The sequence below is a fragment of the Aquarana catesbeiana genome, linkage group LG06, assembly GCF_042186555.1.
Source record: "Aquarana catesbeiana isolate 2022-GZ linkage group LG06, ASM4218655v1, whole genome shotgun sequence".
Taxonomy (NCBI): domain Eukaryota; kingdom Metazoa; phylum Chordata; class Amphibia; order Anura; family Ranidae; genus Aquarana; species Aquarana catesbeiana.
Window position 1 is genome coordinate 408730422 of NC_133329.1, and position 17590 is coordinate 408748011.

Sequence of the window (17590 nt, forward strand, 5' to 3'; positions counted from 1 at the left end):
GGTCTGATAGTTTTATTGAGAGCACAACCACTGACAGTAATGCCTCGTACAAACGTTCTGAATATCGTACGACCGTTCTTGCTTTAATAGTCACAAGTAGAAATTAAAAAGTCACGTGTATGTCCAATCGAATAATATCGGATGAACGGTCGTGATCGGCTGTCGAAAGTAGTGTACACACTATCCGAATATCGTACGATCCTTTCTCGGACGACTGTTTTTGTACGATATTCGGATCGTGTGTACGGGACATTAGCAATCCCAGCATGCTGGGAATCAAACTGTTTTTTTTTAACCCCTTTCACACTGAGGCGTTTTTCAGGAGCCAAGAGGATAAAAATAGCACCTGTAAAACTCCTCCCCTGCAGCCTCAGTGTGAGAGCCCGAGGGCTTTTTTTAGAACCGCTTCTTAAAGGGCAACGTACAGGTACGTTAATATGCCGGTACGTGCCCTTCTGCCGACGTACATCAGCGTAAGCCGGTTGTCAAGAGGTTAAAGTGGTTGTAAACTCAAAAATTAAAAAATAAAAAAAAAAACGGCAAGACAAATGCATAATGAGCTAGTGCGCATAGCATACTAGCTCATTATGCATTACTTACCTTAGATCGAAGCCCCTGCAGCGGTCCTCGTTCACCCCTCCGGCCGGCGACATTGCTCCCGGAGTTACTTCCGGGTATCGCAGGCCCCGGCGCTGTGATTGGCCAGAGCCGCGATGATGTCACGGCATGCGCGCAGAGGCCGCCGGTAACGGCACAGTCTAACTGAAGCAACGGCACGTACGTGCCATTGCTTCAGTTAGCTTCAGCGTGCATGTGCCAATGATGTCAGCACATGAAAATACAGGAGATATCTCCTAAACCGTTCAGGTAGGCATTTCCCTCTATAGTGTGTACTTGTCTCAGTTCAGAACGCTAAGGGGTTTATTTACTAAAACTGGAGAGTGCAAAATCAGGCTCATTTCTTCATAGTAGCCAATCAGCTTCTAACTTCAGCTTGTTCAAATAAGCTTTGGAAAGAAAACCTGGAAGCTGATTGGTTTCTATCCAGAAGTGACCCCGATTTTGCACTCTGCAGCTTTAGTAAATAAACCTCCAAGTGTAATTTCTGTCTCCTGCCTCCTTCCTTTACGATCGGCATGAATCCCTTCTGACAAGATTCCCCTGACACCAAGAGGAAAAAAAAAAAAGTGACGGGGAGTGAGCTCAACACACAGCCTGTGATTGACAGCCTCAACTCGGTTCCTGCATGCTGTGTGGAAGGGGGTGTCCCTTCTTTCCAATCCGCTCTCCAGTGTGTAACTTCAGCTCTCAGCCCCCCTTTTTTTTCTGACACCTTAGACAAGCTTTATAAATTCTGGACTTTGATAAACAGGTACAACTTATGACAGATTGGTTTATTCTCTGTGTATCACCTGCGGCCAATCACTTCACTGGAAAGTTTTACAACCACTTTAAGGTGCGGAATTTCACAGGCATCGTCACCTGTCAAACTCACCCACTGAGTTGAATGGGGCTATGCCACAACCACGCACAATGCATGCGACTGCGGAGCAATAGAGTGTCATTATAGGGTTAAATCAGGTGGTGAGGAGACAATATAATGCTGAAGAGTCACAGCCAGCTCACCTTTGTAAACATGGTGGTGCACGAGACCCAAAGACCAGCAAAGAACCGGCCTGTGTGAGGACAGCACTGGATCCCCGGACAGAGAAGTGTCCGTTTTTTTTTAAGAGAGAAGAACCTCCAACAAACAATGGCCCCGCCGCACGTTTGTGTGTCAGGAAAACAATGCGATTTTGCACGCATTCTGAACCGAGCCTTACTACCCAAACAGCCGCAGATACTCCACGAGCCTGCAGGGTTCACCTGACTATACAGCTTTCTCCAAGCAGCATCAGGTAATATGACAACGTCCCTCCTCACCTCTCTAAAATACTATGGTTGTCACTCAATTTCAAAGTGACCTCTATGTGTGGGGGGGGTGGGGGGTGCAACATGAGCCGCACTTACATCATATGTGGTTTAAGGGTTTGTTCCAAAACATGAACAATGAGGGCATTGAATAGAAGAGGCTGGCTGCTTTATTAAACACAGATCAACAGATGAATAGTCTCATACCTGCCAATCCAAAGTGCCAAGAAACACCTTGAGATTCAGAGACAAGGTGTTCCGCAACAGGGATGTGTTGTGTCCGTTCTCTTCTCTATGTAAGGATTTGCTAAACAGTCGGGCCACACAATGAAGAAAGGGTAAAGCGGTTGTAAAGGTTATATATTTAATGTAATAATAAACATGTCATACTTACATGCTCTGTGCTTTGGTGTCGCACAGCACGCTCCCGAATCTTCTGTTCTGGGGTTCACCCCGCCGGCACTGTCCGCTCCTCCTCTTCTCTGAGTGCCCCCCCCATAGCAAACTGTGTGCTATGAGGGCACTTGTGTGGGTACGCTCCTGAGCCAGGCTGTGTGCATCCACAAACACACAAAGTGCCTGTAAACCACGCCCCCCCACAGGTGTGTGACCGACATTAGCAAAGGCCTATGGGTCCCATTATCCTCAGTGTCTCCTGTGAGACCTGGAAGTGAGGGGGGGGAAGTGCTGCAGAAGACAGCGCTGGACCGCTGAGAGGAGTCAGGTAAGTGTTTAGGGATGGGGGTGGGGGTGGGGCAGGACAAGGAGTGGGGAGATTTTTTACATTAAAACGCAGAAAATGCATTAAAGCATTTTCAGTCATTTTTTCATCTTTCCATCTATTAAATCTTCTGCTCTTGTTGTTGTTTTAACTTTGGATAGTAAAACATAATTTTTCTGCCAGTAAATCCCTTATACAGCCCACTTCCTGTTTCTTGTCTGGTCATTAGCCTAGGATTATGACATCATACACAGATCTCTATCACTCTCCTGAGAGTTTGCCAGGAAGGAAGGGGGGGGGGGGTGAGTCATAAGAGAGCCAACGAGAGCTGAAGGTGTGAGTCTGTAAATCCAGGAAGTGAACAGGCAGCAGCTTCAGCTGCCCACAGTTAAAATGGCTGCAACCAGACTCAGTGAAGGGAGATTTCTGCAGCATATTTGGCAAGTACAGAATCGCAGTATATATAAAATAATATGCAAAGTGGTTGGAGGGAAGCTTCAGAATGGCAAAGATGTTTTTATTACAAATTATGTGAGCAGACTGCAGTTCCTCTTTAAAGTGGTACTAAAACCAATAGCAAACACTTATACTGCAGCTTACCAATTCTTAGATGTGATGGCTGCATTCGTTTTAGTTTTTTTAAAACATACTTTTTTCTATGGGGATCTGGTCAGTAAGTCCGTTTTTCAAAAGAACAAGCTCTCCAGCAGATGTATCAGTTACAAGGACGAGACAAACCATTTATCACCAACAGGGGTGCTTATAATGATCAGCTTTTATTTCTGAATGTAAAATGTTTGCTGTAACTGATTAGAATGTGTGAGCCGGAGTCTGGCTTTAGTTTGTTAGTGTATCTAAATCTACTAATGCATTTAACGCCTTCCCCGCCCAGCCTATAGCAAAACGACAGCCGAGCGGGAGCACATTAACCAGAACGCGCCTTGCGCAGTGCGATCCATCACCGGCTGTATCCAAAGGACACAGGCGATGACAGATCAGTGTACCGGTCCGCTGCTAGTACCACGTGCCCAATCACAGCAGATCACATTACAATTGTAAACAATGGATGGCTTCCTTTTATGCCATTCATTGTGTGCAAGTGTGTTGTTAGTTGTGAAAAAAATCCTGATCACTTCCCCAGAGTAGTACAATGTTATTACTATGATTAAATACCACCAAAAGAAAGTTCTATTTGTGTGAAAAAAATGATAAAAATGTCATGTGTGTACAGTGTTACATGACTGCGCAATTGTCATTCAAAGTGCAACAGCGCTGAAAGCTGGGGGGTAAAAGTGCTCGATATTGAAATGTTTCAAGGAGAAGTCCAGCCTGACCTCGATTGGCTGTTCTATGGATCACATTTGTACTCCCGTGGCCTGTTTTCAGCAGAGAGTGGGCTGAAGTCTGCTCTCTGCCGATGTCACAGGAATCCGTTCATCCCGACAATAAAGTCTGGATCCGCCAGGTGCCCCTGGACTGATGCTTGTCTCATCGAGCCGCTGAGAGACTGAGACGGCCGCTCCTCGCCCCCTCCATAGCTTAGCGCTCCAGTGAACGCGGGGGGGGGGTAAGAGCAGACAGCCTCTGAGTGACAGTCAGCAGCTCTCTGCTGGGGGATCTTTGAGAACCGAGCCATCGGTGGTGTTCGATCGCTCGGCTCTCAGTGCAGAGGGGGACAGAAGCAGCATTGGACCGATGCTGCATCACCCTAGGTAGGTAATCTGTAAAAAAAAAAAAAAAAAAAAAAAAAAAAATTCTCTTTTAACACTATCCTCCCCCAGATTGATAATGCTGCTGTCCAAAAGGTGCCCCCTGTGCTCCTTCATCCAGATTGAGGGCGCTCCAATACAGGAGGTGTGTTACTGCCCAGGTGAAAATAGAGATGGGAAAAAAAGCCTAAAAAAATATAAAAACGAATGCAGCCACCACCTCTAATGATTGGTGAGCTGCAATATATTACATTTATGGTTTTGTCTTTAAAGTGATTGTAAAGTCTCATTTTTCTAAAAAAACAAAAAAAAAAAAAAAAAAACAAACATGTTATACTTCCCTCCTCTATGCAGTTGGTTTTGCACAGAGCAGCCCGGATCCTCCTCTTCTCGGGTCCCTCTTTGCTGCTCCCTGGCCTCTCCCTCCCTGTCGAGTGCCCCCGCAGCAAGCTGCTTGCTATGGGGGCACCCGAGCCGAGCTGCAGCTTCCATGTGTCCATTCAGACACGGAGCTGTGGTTAGGCCCCGCCCCCTCTCTCTCCTGATTGGCTAACTGACTTTGATTGACAGCAGCGGGAGACAATGGCGCCTCTAATGTGTCTCAGCCAATCAGGAGAGAGAGTTCCGAACGGCCAAAGGGACTCGTGGACATCGCTGGACAGAGATGGGGCTCAGGTAAATATTAGGGGTGGCTGCAAACAGAAGACTTTTTATCTTAATGCAGAGAATGCACCTTCTGCCTTTACAAACACTTTAAAAGGGGTTGCAAACAGTCAAGGTTTTTTCACCTTAACACATTCTATGCATTAAAGTGGATGTAAACCCAAATTTTTTATTTTTTTTTTATCATGCTGTAGAGTATAAGATTTCCTATCATTTGAGCCCATCTCTGAGCAATCCTCTTTTTTTGGTCAGTGAGATAAATCTTGACAAACTGACAAAAACTTTGTCAAATCCCCCCTTTTGCTGTGAGTGACAGGTGATTTACATATCTCGTGCACTAGCCTAAGACACAGGCATGATTTTTTAATTCCCTCCCCCACTCCTTCCTTCAGCAGCTCTGCAAGGATTGGCTGTTCCACACCTCAGCATGATTGGGCATGCTGAAGTCATGTGGTTACTTTCTTGTCTTTTTACTGGATGTTAGAGATCATAGCAGAAGTTCAGTGTGAGAAATACACAGGAGAAAATGCATATTGACAAGGGGAGTGTAGAGGTGGGCGGGGCGTCTACTGACATCACAACTCCACCCACCGAGCTCCAGACAACAGACCCGCCCACAGAATCTGCAGTTTTTCGGGTCTCATAACAGACAGAGGGGAGACATTTGACAGGTAAAGATACATGCAGGAGGCGTGTCTATCCTTATAGATAACCCCTATGGAAGTAGTTTAGAAAGGATGTCATTGGCTTTACATCCACTTTAAGGTTAAAAACCTCCTGTGATGCAGCTGCCCCCCGAGAGCCCCCCTTTTACTTAGCTGAACCCAATCTTTCCAGCGACGGGGACGAGCACACCAGCTCCAGCCGCTGTCTCGGGTCCTGACTGGCTACATTGATAGCAGCGCAGCCATTGGCTCCCACTGCTGTCAATCAAATCCAATGATGCAGGAGCCGAGGGCGGGGCCAAATCCTGCTGTCTGTTTCAATGGGCGCAGCAGCAGGACACGGGAGCGCACCCGCACGGGTCCCCCAAGGGAGAGCGGCTCTGCAACGGGGCACTCGAGAAGAGGAGCCAGGAGCGCCGCTAAGGGACCCCAGAAGAGGAGGATCGGGGCCACTCTGTGGAAACCAACCGCACAGAGAAGGCAAGTATGAGAGGTTTTTGTTTTTTTTTTTTTCTTTAAACGAACCTTTACATATCCTTTAATACCGCTTAAAAGGTAAAGTCAAAAAATATTTAGACTTTAGAACCACATTCGGTTCGGTGGACAGATCTCATCTAGATGACCGGTCTTTACCCCTCTACAGATCACAACGTAGGTTGAGTTCCCTCCTTATATGAATCTCTCAGATTTCTGGCCCGGTTGTGGTCTGCGCTCTGATCTTGGCTTCCACGAGTGATCCGTCTGCAGTTGTGTCTCCTTGTTTCTGGGCCAAGCAAAATCGCTGAGTGACAGCAGAGGCTGTGCATGCGGGTTTTGGTGAGGGGTGGTGAGGGGGGGGGGGGGAATCAAAGCCGCAGATATGAAATGCGTGTTGATACAGAGATATGCAAAAATCCAACACAAACAGACCTTTCCAGTCCAATTCCACAAGAAAAATGTGTTTTTAGAGGACGGATAAAACATGTAAAAAACCTTCACACCCCAGAATGAAGAAACTTTAACAAACACTCATGTTTTCAAAGCAGAAAACATCTTCAGGACCATATGAGGTATAAAATATGTTGTGTGGATGGTGGGGGGGATGGGGGGGGGGATTTTTATCGTTACTCATTCTGAGCCCTGCCTGGTGATAACCACATCTCAGAGCTGATCTCACAGGAGAGAAATGGAGAAATACATAGGAGGGAGGCCATGGAGAAAACAAACCGGCAACAAAGTCAGCTGTTGTCCTTCGTGACCAATCTGCCTTTATTCTCAGATTCTGATTGGTTAGTATGAGAAACTACTTCCTCCAAGGTTGCCGTATAATTCACAAGCTGCTCAGCTCAGTCTAGGAGCCACGGAACTAATCTGTCAAAACCAAACCGGTCATCTATTGCAGCTTACCAATCATTAGATGTGGCGGCTGCATTCGTTTTCTTTTTTAAGACTTTCTTCCACCTCTGTGTTTTCACCTGCTGATCCGGCCAGTAACACACCTTCTGTATTAGAGCGCCCCCCCCCCCCCCCCCATGGATGAAGGGGCACAGGGGGCACCACCTTCCTTTGGACAGCAGCACTGTCAGTCTGGGGGGGAGGGGAGTGTTAAATGGACTAGCAGATTTAAATACACTGACAAATTGAAGCCAAAACTCCACATCACACTTTATAATCCGTTACAGAAAATAGTTTTTTACTTTTTGGGATAAGGGTCTTGCAGGAAAAAGTTGTTGATCATTGTAAGCACCCTTGTCAGTGGTAAACGGCTTGTCTTACCCCTGTAAGGCTACTTTCACACTGAGGCAGTTTTCAGGCGTTTTAGCGCTAAAAATAGCGACTGTAAAGCGCCTGAAAACTGCCTCCCATACCTCTCAGGCTTTCACACTGGGGCGATGCGCTTGCGGGATGGGAAAAAAAAAAAAAAGTCCTCCAAGCAGCATCTGTATACAAGCGCTCCTACACCACCCCTGCCCATTGAAAAGCACTTCGGAAGTGCTGCAACATGGGCGCTTTAAAACCCCTTCTTAACCTCTTCCTGGGGGTTAAAAGCGTCCTGCTAGCGGCCGAAAAGCACCGCTTTAACCACTTGTCGACTGCTGCACACCGATATACATCAGCACAATGGCAGCGGTGGGCAAACAGATGTACCTGTACATCCCCCTTTAATTGGCGGGGCTAGGGGGCATGCGTGCCTACCATGTACAGCGTGACCATGTCCGCGGGCTCAATGTCCGCCGGTGTGTCACGGAGCAGCAGAATGGAGAGATGCCTATGTAAACAATACATTTCCCCGTTCTGCCTAGCAACATGACAGGGATCTACTGCTCTGTCATCGGGAGCTGTGATTTCTGTCTTGTCCTAGGAAGCCCATCCCCCCCCCCCCCAGTTAGAATCACTCCCTAGGACACACTTATCCCCTTGATTGCCCCCTAGTGTTTAACCTCTTCCCTGCCAGTGTCATTTACACAGTAATCTGTGCATTTTTATAGTTCTGATCGCTGTATAAATGACAATGGTCCCAAAATTGTGTCAGAAGTGTCCCATGTGTCTGCCATAATGCCGCAATTATGATAAAAATCGCAGATCGCCGCCATAACTAATAAAAAAAAAATAATGAATAATAAAAATGCCATATAACTATCCCCTATTTTGTAGACGCTATAACTTTTGCACAAACCAATCAATAGACGCTTATTGCGATTTTTTTTTACCAAAAATATGTGGAAGAATACACATCGGACTAAACCGAGGAAAAATTTTTTATATATATATATATATTTTTTTTTTTGGGGGGGATATTTATTATAGCAAAAACTAAAAAATATTGTGTTTTTTTTCTAAATTGTTGCTCTTTTTTTGTTTATTGCGCAAAAAATAAAAACCGCAGAGGTGATCAAATACCACCAAAAGAAAGCTCTATTTGTGGGAAAAAAAGGACGCCAATTTTGTTTGGGTGCAACGTCGCACGACCACACAATTTTAAGTTAAAGCGACGCAGTGCCGAATCGCAAAAAGTGCTCTGGTCAGGAAGGGGGTAAAATCTCCCAGGGCTGAAGCAGTTAACAGCGGTAAAGCGACCGCTAAAACTAGCGCTAAAACTAGACCCACCGCCCCAGTGTAAAAGCAGTCTAACTGCTACTATTTGCAAGAGAGCTTGTAGTTCTGGAAAACAACAGACTTGCTGGCTGGATCACCCGATGAACACAGGAGAGAGTCTAGGTGATCTAAGCCGATCTGGTATCTGTCAAAACTAGGCAAAAAAATTACCCAAGGTTGAAAAAGGGGGAAAAGCCAAACTTCCCCTTTTGGGTGAAGTTCCACTTTAAGGAGTGGGGTTCACCTGGCTTGGGCCTAGGTAGACCATGGTGTTCCTAGCCTCTGTCAGGAGCCGTGTGCCCCGGGAGGCTCAGGGGTTGGAGGCTCAGGGGTTGGAGGCTCAGGGGTTGGAGGCTCAGGGGTTGGAGGCTCAGGGGTTGGAGGCCCTTCCTCTTCGTAGGTTTGGCCTTTCTGTACCCTCTGTGCACTTTTGTGTGCTGGGATTTCACAGTTCACTTTTCTTTGTTCACAGGGGTGTCGACAAAGCACCACACTTCTCAGGAATGCTGGCTACCAAGCTCCTGTAAATTGGTCCAGCCCTGTTTATAATTGGTTATAATTATATCGTTTGGGCGCAGACACCGATGCACACGTCTGCTATTTTTAGTAAAACCTGAAGCTTAGGTCTGATACAAGCAATTTTTCCATCTTGATAAAGTAATGATGTTGGGCAGTGGCTTAGAGGTTAGCACTTCTGCCTGGCAGCACTGGGGACGTCGGTTCAAATCTTAACCACAGCACTACCTTGCCTGGAATTTGTATGAAATACCTGTATGGGTTTCCTCCGGGTACTCCGGTTTCTTCCCACACTCCAAAAAACATGCTGGCGGGTTAATTGGCTCCTGTAATCAGGAAGAAATGGGATGACTGCACTCCAACGATGTGAAAGATAAAATAACTTTATTGAAGTCTCTGATACATAAAAAGTACGATCACCACCGGTCCATGCCAGAGAAGAGGAGTTAACGTGTTTCACACGAGATGTACTTACTCATAACTGGGAGGTTAATTGGCTCCTGTCTAAATTGGCCCTATTATGTGTATGTATGAATGTGAGATCGGGACCTTAGGATTGGAAGCTCCTTGAGGGCGGGGACTGATGTGAATGTACAATAAATATGTAAAGCGATGTGTAAATTGACGGCGTTGTACCAGTAATATTTTTTTTTTTTTTTTAAGTGAGATCCCGTAAAGCCACCCCCCGGTCAAATTGGCTGTCACTTCTGCCTGGTTATCTAAACTTTTGTTGTAGTAGGATGCACTCAGATACCATGCTTGGTCTGGAAGTTCACACATCATTGCTGGAGATCTATGGTGGAGTGAAGTGGAGTAGATGACTTCATCTACGGGAATTTCAAGCTGAGGTCATCTTCACTGATGTTATGGACGCAAGCTGACATCTGAACATTGAAAGTTCCATGAAACAATCCCCAACAATCAGTCCTCTGTTAATAGCCGGGACCTTCCCCTGGCAGCTGGACCAGCTGTAACCACAAGCCGATGGAGGGCTCTTCATGTCTTAGGATAGACACACACACACACCGATTGTATATTTAGACTTTTGAGTAAGCTAGTCACCCGGACCTAGGGCTCCTTTAGTCCTTTAGTCACCTGGACCTAGGGCTCCTTTAGTCCTTTAGTCACCTGGACCTAGGGCTCCTTTATGCCTCGTTTCCACTGAGCAGATCGGTTCGGGTTGGTTCAGTACGGTACGCTTTTTTGAGTGCTTCCATTATGAAAGCGGCCCATACAACCGAACCATACCTCACCATTCATGGTCCTGCTTCAGATGTGGGGCCACAGAAAATGGTACAGTACGGTTAGGGCGGACGCCAATGCTCACGTCAAAGGCATTTTTTCTAAACCCCGTATGGCCCCTGGCGGTACGACTTGCAGTGGAAGTGCTCACCTGAACAGGCCGGACCATTCTGACACTTCCAAACTGTACCGACCCAAACCAGTCCGCTCAGTGGAAACGAGGCATTAGCCACCCGGACCCGGGGCTCCTTTTAGCCACCCGGACCCGGGGCTCCTTTTAGCCACCCGGACCCGGGGCTCCTTTTAGCCACCCGAACCCGGGGCTCCTTTTAGCCACCCGGACCCGGGGCTCCTTTTAGCCACCCGGACCCGGGGCTCCTTTTAGCCACCCGGACCCGGGGCTCCTTTTAGCCACCCGGACCCGGGGCTCCTTTTAGCCACCCGGACCCGGGGCTCCTTTTAGCCACCCGGACCCGGGGCTCCTTTTAGCCACCCGGACCCGGGGCTCCTTTTAGCCACCCGGACCCGGGGCTCCTTTTAGCCACCCGGACCCGGGGCTCCTTTTAGCCACCCGGACCCGGGGCTCCTTTTAGTCACCCGAACCTAGGACTCCTTTAGTCATCCGGACCTAGGACTCCTTTAGTCATCCGGACCTAGGACTCCTTTGGTCAAACAGATATGAAAGCAATTTATTCAGCTACTTTGTAAAAAAAAAAAAAAAAAAAAAGGCACACTGAGTGCATGACACCTCTTGGGCTTAGCTCTATATTATTTACTCCCGGAAGACAGCTATCATTGTAGTTCTGGGAACCCCACGCTAGTCCTTCCGAGCTATGAACCGGAAAGTGGCTGCAGCTGATATGCCCCTCCCCTCTTCCTGCCCAATCGCAGAAGCCTTGGTATTATGTGAATGCCTTCACAAAATAACAAGGCTTCTGTGAATGGGCAGCAGAGGGGAGAGGGACGGGCAGAGCTGCTGTATGTGCTTTTCTCCTCTCAGATCCCAGGAGTGTCTCTGGGCAGAGGAATGCACCTGTCAAATATAAATAATAGAGATCAGCCCAGGAGATGTCATGCAGCTCCTTGGACTTAACTCAAAGTACATTGCCAATCCCTGCAATGTACATAGATCATCCAAGAGGAGAGGGTTTTTTTTTTTCTCAAAAGTGGAGTGACTATTTAAGTCATTCAGGGGAGTGAAGATCAGCTTTAAATGCACTGAAAATTAGATCTCTTATTTAAAATAGAAAAAAAAGCATCAGATGGAACAGATAAAGAACACAAGGACACATTTAGACTGGAACTGAGAGATGAACCCAACCCAACCAATCATTCCCCACATCAGTCTCAGACAAACCCCCAGGTGAAAGTCTATGCAGGAGTCACCGATGACGGGTCGGGCCCCAGGCATACAAGCCATGTACATTTCTCAAGTGTCTGCTCTCACAGCTTCCTCTCTAATCTTCCCAAAGCTCAGAGGATAAATTGGCCGGGTCAGCCGGACTCTCGTGTCTGGCAGGTGAGAAGATGAAGGCCCCGGGGTGGGAAGGATATCCGCCCTGCAATTACTACAGATGTCCACCCTGAGACGAGCCCAATTAGCTGATGAGAGAACCTGTTCTGTGGTAGACACACTTTGTTCCTCCCCGTGTTATGTCACCACATGAAGAATACCCGACACCCAAACAAACAGCTATTTCTTCAGGATAAAAAAAAAAAAAAAGGTCAGAATCTGCAACAAAAAGTTTATTAAAATCCCTGCAATGTACAGAGATCACCCAGAGGGGGAGGGGTTTTTCTCAACAAAAGTGGAGTTACTCTTTTTAACACCTTGCTGACCATTGCCCATACATATACCAAGATAATGACGCGCGTGATCAGAGCCGAACAAAGCCCGGATCGGCTCTCCGCTATGGTAACCCAGGAAGTGATGACCAAACGTCACTTCCGGTTTACATGGATGTCAATGGCGCCATTTTAAAAAAATCAAAAGCATTCGAAAACACAGATCTTGGCGTTTTGAATGCTTTTAAGGGCAGAGGAGAGATTTGGGGGCCTTATAGATCCCAGATCTCTCCATAAAGAGGACCTGTCACTGCCTTTTACTGTCACAAGGATGTTTACTCCCTTGTGACAGCAATAAAAGTGATAAAAAAAAGGAAATGAAAGAAATTTAAAAAAAAAAAGTCAAGTGCCAAGCAAAGGCGAACGCACACAAACAGTGATCGTGCCACACATGTGAGGTATCGCCCGCAAATGTCAGATCATGGGCAGTTTTTCTAGCACCAGACCTCCTGTGTAAAACTAAATTGGTAACCTGTAAAGGCTTTTATATTGTCACCTATAGATAGTAAACTTTGCGTAGTTTGTTGCCGTTGCACAGTGTGTGCCTGAAGGCTCCACTGCCGATTTCCCTTAGTTGGAATGGTGGCGCTTGCAAAATTACCCAGCTGCAGCCTCCACACAATCAATTCTGGGTGAAGTTGATCTCTAAAATCTATAGAAATCAGGACTTTATCTCCAGGAAGACGTTATAATCTATTTGTGAGGCCCGCCTCCTCTATTAGCTAAAATTCCTCTTTCTGTACACAAGTTGTATGATATTTACATGGCAGAGGCCATAAGGAAGGAGCTGAGTGCTGCTGTATAAGGTCAGCGACCAGGAGAACAAGGAGCGGACTATACGATATACTCAGGAGGGGTTCAGGTATGTGCAGGGAAATGGCACGTCTCCGTCAGAACAAGGAGCCGGACTGTGATGAAAGATTCACAGAGTCTGAAAGAAAACACAAACTGTATTCATCCGAGTCGCCCACCACAAGATGGCAGGAATACTTGTGCCACGATATCCCCCCCCGACCTTCACTTCCTCATGGGGCGGGGGTAAGGGGAGCACAAACATTCCTCACCACATACACACAGATAGTTCGAGGTCCCACCAGATAAACTCCCAATATCACTGCTACATTGTATCCATCCTCTTATGTAAACATTTCACACTCAGCCAACAACCTCCTTCTTACTTGTCTGATTAGGAAGTCAAATGTAGCAAAATCAGCCACCATGTTTGCAGAAGACACAAATTAGGAGCAGATTTATAAAGCAGAGATTCTAAATTTCAGCAAATATTCTCTGCAGGTGAATCTTCCAGGTTCATGTGTTTTACCCACTAGCTGCCCAGGACGCTTTGACATATAATAAATATCAGCATTTATTTTATTTTGCTAGAAAATTGCTTAAAACCCCCAAATATTTTATATATATATATATTTTTTTTTTTTTTAAGCAGAGGCCTTACAGAATAAAAACGGTGGGTGTTGCAATTTTGTGTCACACATTTGCGCAGAGGTTTTTCAAACAAAATAAAAAAAAATAAAAATACACTTGAATGATTTTTAAATGCACACAATTACAATATCCCATTTTTATTCTATGTAAATTATAAAAGACAATGTTATGCAGAGTAAATGGATACCAAACGTGTCACGCTATAAAATTGTGTACACCTGTGGAACAGCGACAAAGCCTTTACAGGTTGCCAGTTCAGGCTACATTCACATCTGTGTGGGTGGTGCAGCACCCGCAGGTGGGTGCCATTAATCCTAATGGCACGCCGCCCGCACTGGAAAAACGCAGCCGTACTGGGAATCGAGGTTCCTGTGTGGGCTGCGATTTCAAAAATAGTGCACAGACTTATTTCCTGCGTGTCACGGGGCACGACAGCCCATTCAAATGAATGGACTCTCTTGAATGCGTAAACCGCTGCGCTGCACTGCACAGGTGTGAACTTAGCCATATGCACTGTACACACGGTCGGACATTCCGACAACAAAATCCATGGATTTTTTTCCGACGGATGTTGGCTCAAACTTGTCTTGCATACACACGGTCACACAAAGTTGTCGGAAAGTCCGATCGTTCTGAACGCGGTGACGTAAAACACGTACGTCGGGACTATAAAAGGGGCAGTGGCCAATAGCTTTTATCTGTTTATTTATTCTGAGCATGCGTGGCACTTTGTGCGTCGGATTTGTGTACACACGATCGGAATTTCCGACAACGGATTTTGTTGTCGGAAAATTTTATAGCCTGCTCTCAAACTTTGTGTGTCGGAAATTCCGATGGAAAATGTGTGATGGAACCTGCACACAGTCGGAATTTCCGACAACAAGGTCCTATCACACATTTTCAGTTGGAAAATCCGACCGTGTGTACAGGGCATAAGAGTTACAGTTTAGAGGTCTGGTGCTAGACTTATTGCTCTCGCTATGATGTTCGTGGCGAATACCTCACGTCTGATGTGATCGCCGTTCACATATACGCGTTAGCACTTTACATTTTTTATTTTATTTAGATTTTTTTGTACACTATCTCTATTTTTTTCTTTATCAACTTTATTGCTATCACAATGGATGAACATTCAGCGATAGCTGGGACAATGACAGGTTCTTTTTACCAAGATATCTTTTAGACCCCTTGCACACTGGTGCTGCGGCCGCATTACTGCTAAAGGGTTGCTCGTTTTAGTGGTGCTTAGCATCATTTAAGCAGCGCTTTTCGGCCACTAGCTGGGCGCTTTCAACCCCAAAGAAGGGGCTTTAGAAGTGCTGCCCATTCATTTTAATGGGCAGGGGCGTTTTGGGGGCACTAAATACAGCGCTCCCAAACTGCCCCAAAGACGCTGCTTGCAGGACTTTTTCTAACGTCCCCCAAGCGCACCGCCCCAGTGTGAAAAGTCACACTGAAATGAATGGAAGGCAGTTTTAAGGCGCCATTTCTAGCGCTAAAGCGCCTGAAAACCGCCTCAGTGTGAAAGGGGTCTTAGAGCCCAGATCTCTACTCCAGCCTTAAAAGCATGCTGTGCAAATCTATTCATTTTCAATTGTTCAGCAAAAGTCACATTTATAAATCGATACCCTGAATAATGTGAAAAAAAAAAAAAAAAAAATCGTACAAATACAAAAGTGATTGATTCTTTGTCACAGACTTTCACTTCTCTATAAGATGAATGACATACAGATGATTCTGACCTCCAGTTACATAGGTAAAAGTGCGGTTCACACTTCACCAGAACACATCGAATGTCTGCTGTTTATAGTCCAACGAAGATAAATAACACTCCCAGCTGAGAGGAGGAGGATTACAGGTTAACCAACCTTTGAAGGGAATATAGAAAATATATGAAATAAGCGTCTCACTTTCCAGTGCAGATTAATACAATCACTTCCAACAAATCAGGTGACAGTGCAAAGAAATCCCCAAATCCCAGACAGTCCGGTGGAGGACTCCCATCAGGGTGATCAGACACTGCACTGGTCTTATTCAGGGGTCCCCAAACTTTTCAGAAGGGGGGGCCACAGCATATAAGTAACAATATTTGTAAGCCGAAATGTCAGTTTTATAAACGGAGTCCCCCCTTATACAGTATCTAATAGTGCTCATCAGAGACCCTCCCTACATTCAGTAGAACCCATCATGCATGTATGACCCCCTTAACCTTCAGGCTAGAGCTGCATGATTAATTGTTAAGAATCGAGATTGCGATTCTTTCCCCCTGTGATCTTAAAGCATTTTACCTATTCTATGCAGAGTTCTCTGCTCAAGCCGACAGCTGTCAAAAAAAAAAAAAAAAAAAAAAAAAAAAAAAAAAAAAAAACATTGTAACGTTTTGTTCTTTAGATCAAAGGAAGGAACTTCGTCTGTAAATGAGGGAAGTTTAACCACTTAAAAGACTAAACCTTTTTCTGACACTTGTTGGTTTCAAGTTATATACTGTATATACTATTAGAGGAGAGATATACTGTATATACTATTAGAGGAGATATACTGTATATACCATTAGACGAGATATACTGTATATACTATTAGAGGAGATATACTGTATATACAATTAAAAGAGATATACGATTAGAGCATTTATACTATTAAAGGGTGAATCTGGTAAATATCATCAGACTCAGAGATCAATTTTTTTCATTCTTTCATTCAGCGAATGTACAAAGATTTTTCGTCTGAATATTCTCGTCTGAAAATTGATGGGTGTGGCCAGCAAAAGGCTCGGTGCACACCTATGCAGTTTGCTTTTGATCCGTTTCTGCAGTGCTTTTTGCTGTGCGTTTTGATTTTTGCACACGTGATTTTGCTGCGATTTGTGTTTTTGCATTTTTTTTGGACAATTTGTTGTTGGGCAAAATTAAAAACACAAATTGCTGCAAAAACGCATTACATGCTTTTTAGCAGCTTCTCCATTTAAGTATATTGAACCAAAAAAGCACTGGTTTGCGTTAAAAAAAAAAAAAAAAAAAGTCCCTGACCCTTTCCAAATACACAGCGGCTGAAAAAAGCATAGATGTGAATGTGTCCGATAGGAAACTATGTAAATGAACTGTAGTGCGTTTCTGCAAAAAGCACCAAAAAATACATTGATGTCAACCAGGTCTAAGACGTTTAGTAACAAATGGGGTTAAAAAAAATAAAATTAGCCCTTTAGATAATCACTACTGTAAGTAGTTCATTTTTTTACTGTAGAACTGTGAAGGTAAGATTTACAGTAACAATTATTTGCTCTTTTTGTGCTATAAAGGGCTCATTTTAGTTTTTTTTAACCCCATTATGTTACTGTCCGATTAATCGATTATGAAAATAGTAATCGATTAATTTCATAATCGATTAGTTGTTTCAGCCCTAATTTTAATGTCACACCGTTTTTGCGCAGCGGTCTTTCAAATGGAATTTTGGGCGATTTCACAGACATCTGGGCGGGTTTCTGCACAAATGTCAATGGAAATCGCACCCCTGAAATCGTAAAAATAGTGCAGAAATTACTTTTTGAAATCGGTGCAGTGCCGCAAATGCAGCGCCACACCTATTAGGATGGTGCCATTGCCGGTAAATGCCGCCGATTTGACATGTCAAAACGCAATATGAACCAGGGCTTAATGAATAAAATAAAAAAATAAAAAAAATAAACAGTAAAGTTAGCCCAATTTTTTTGTAGAATGTGAAAGATGAGAGAATCGTGATCTTTATTCTAGGCAAGGAAAAAAAACGTGATTTTCATTTTTCCCAGAATCGTGCAGCTCTACTTC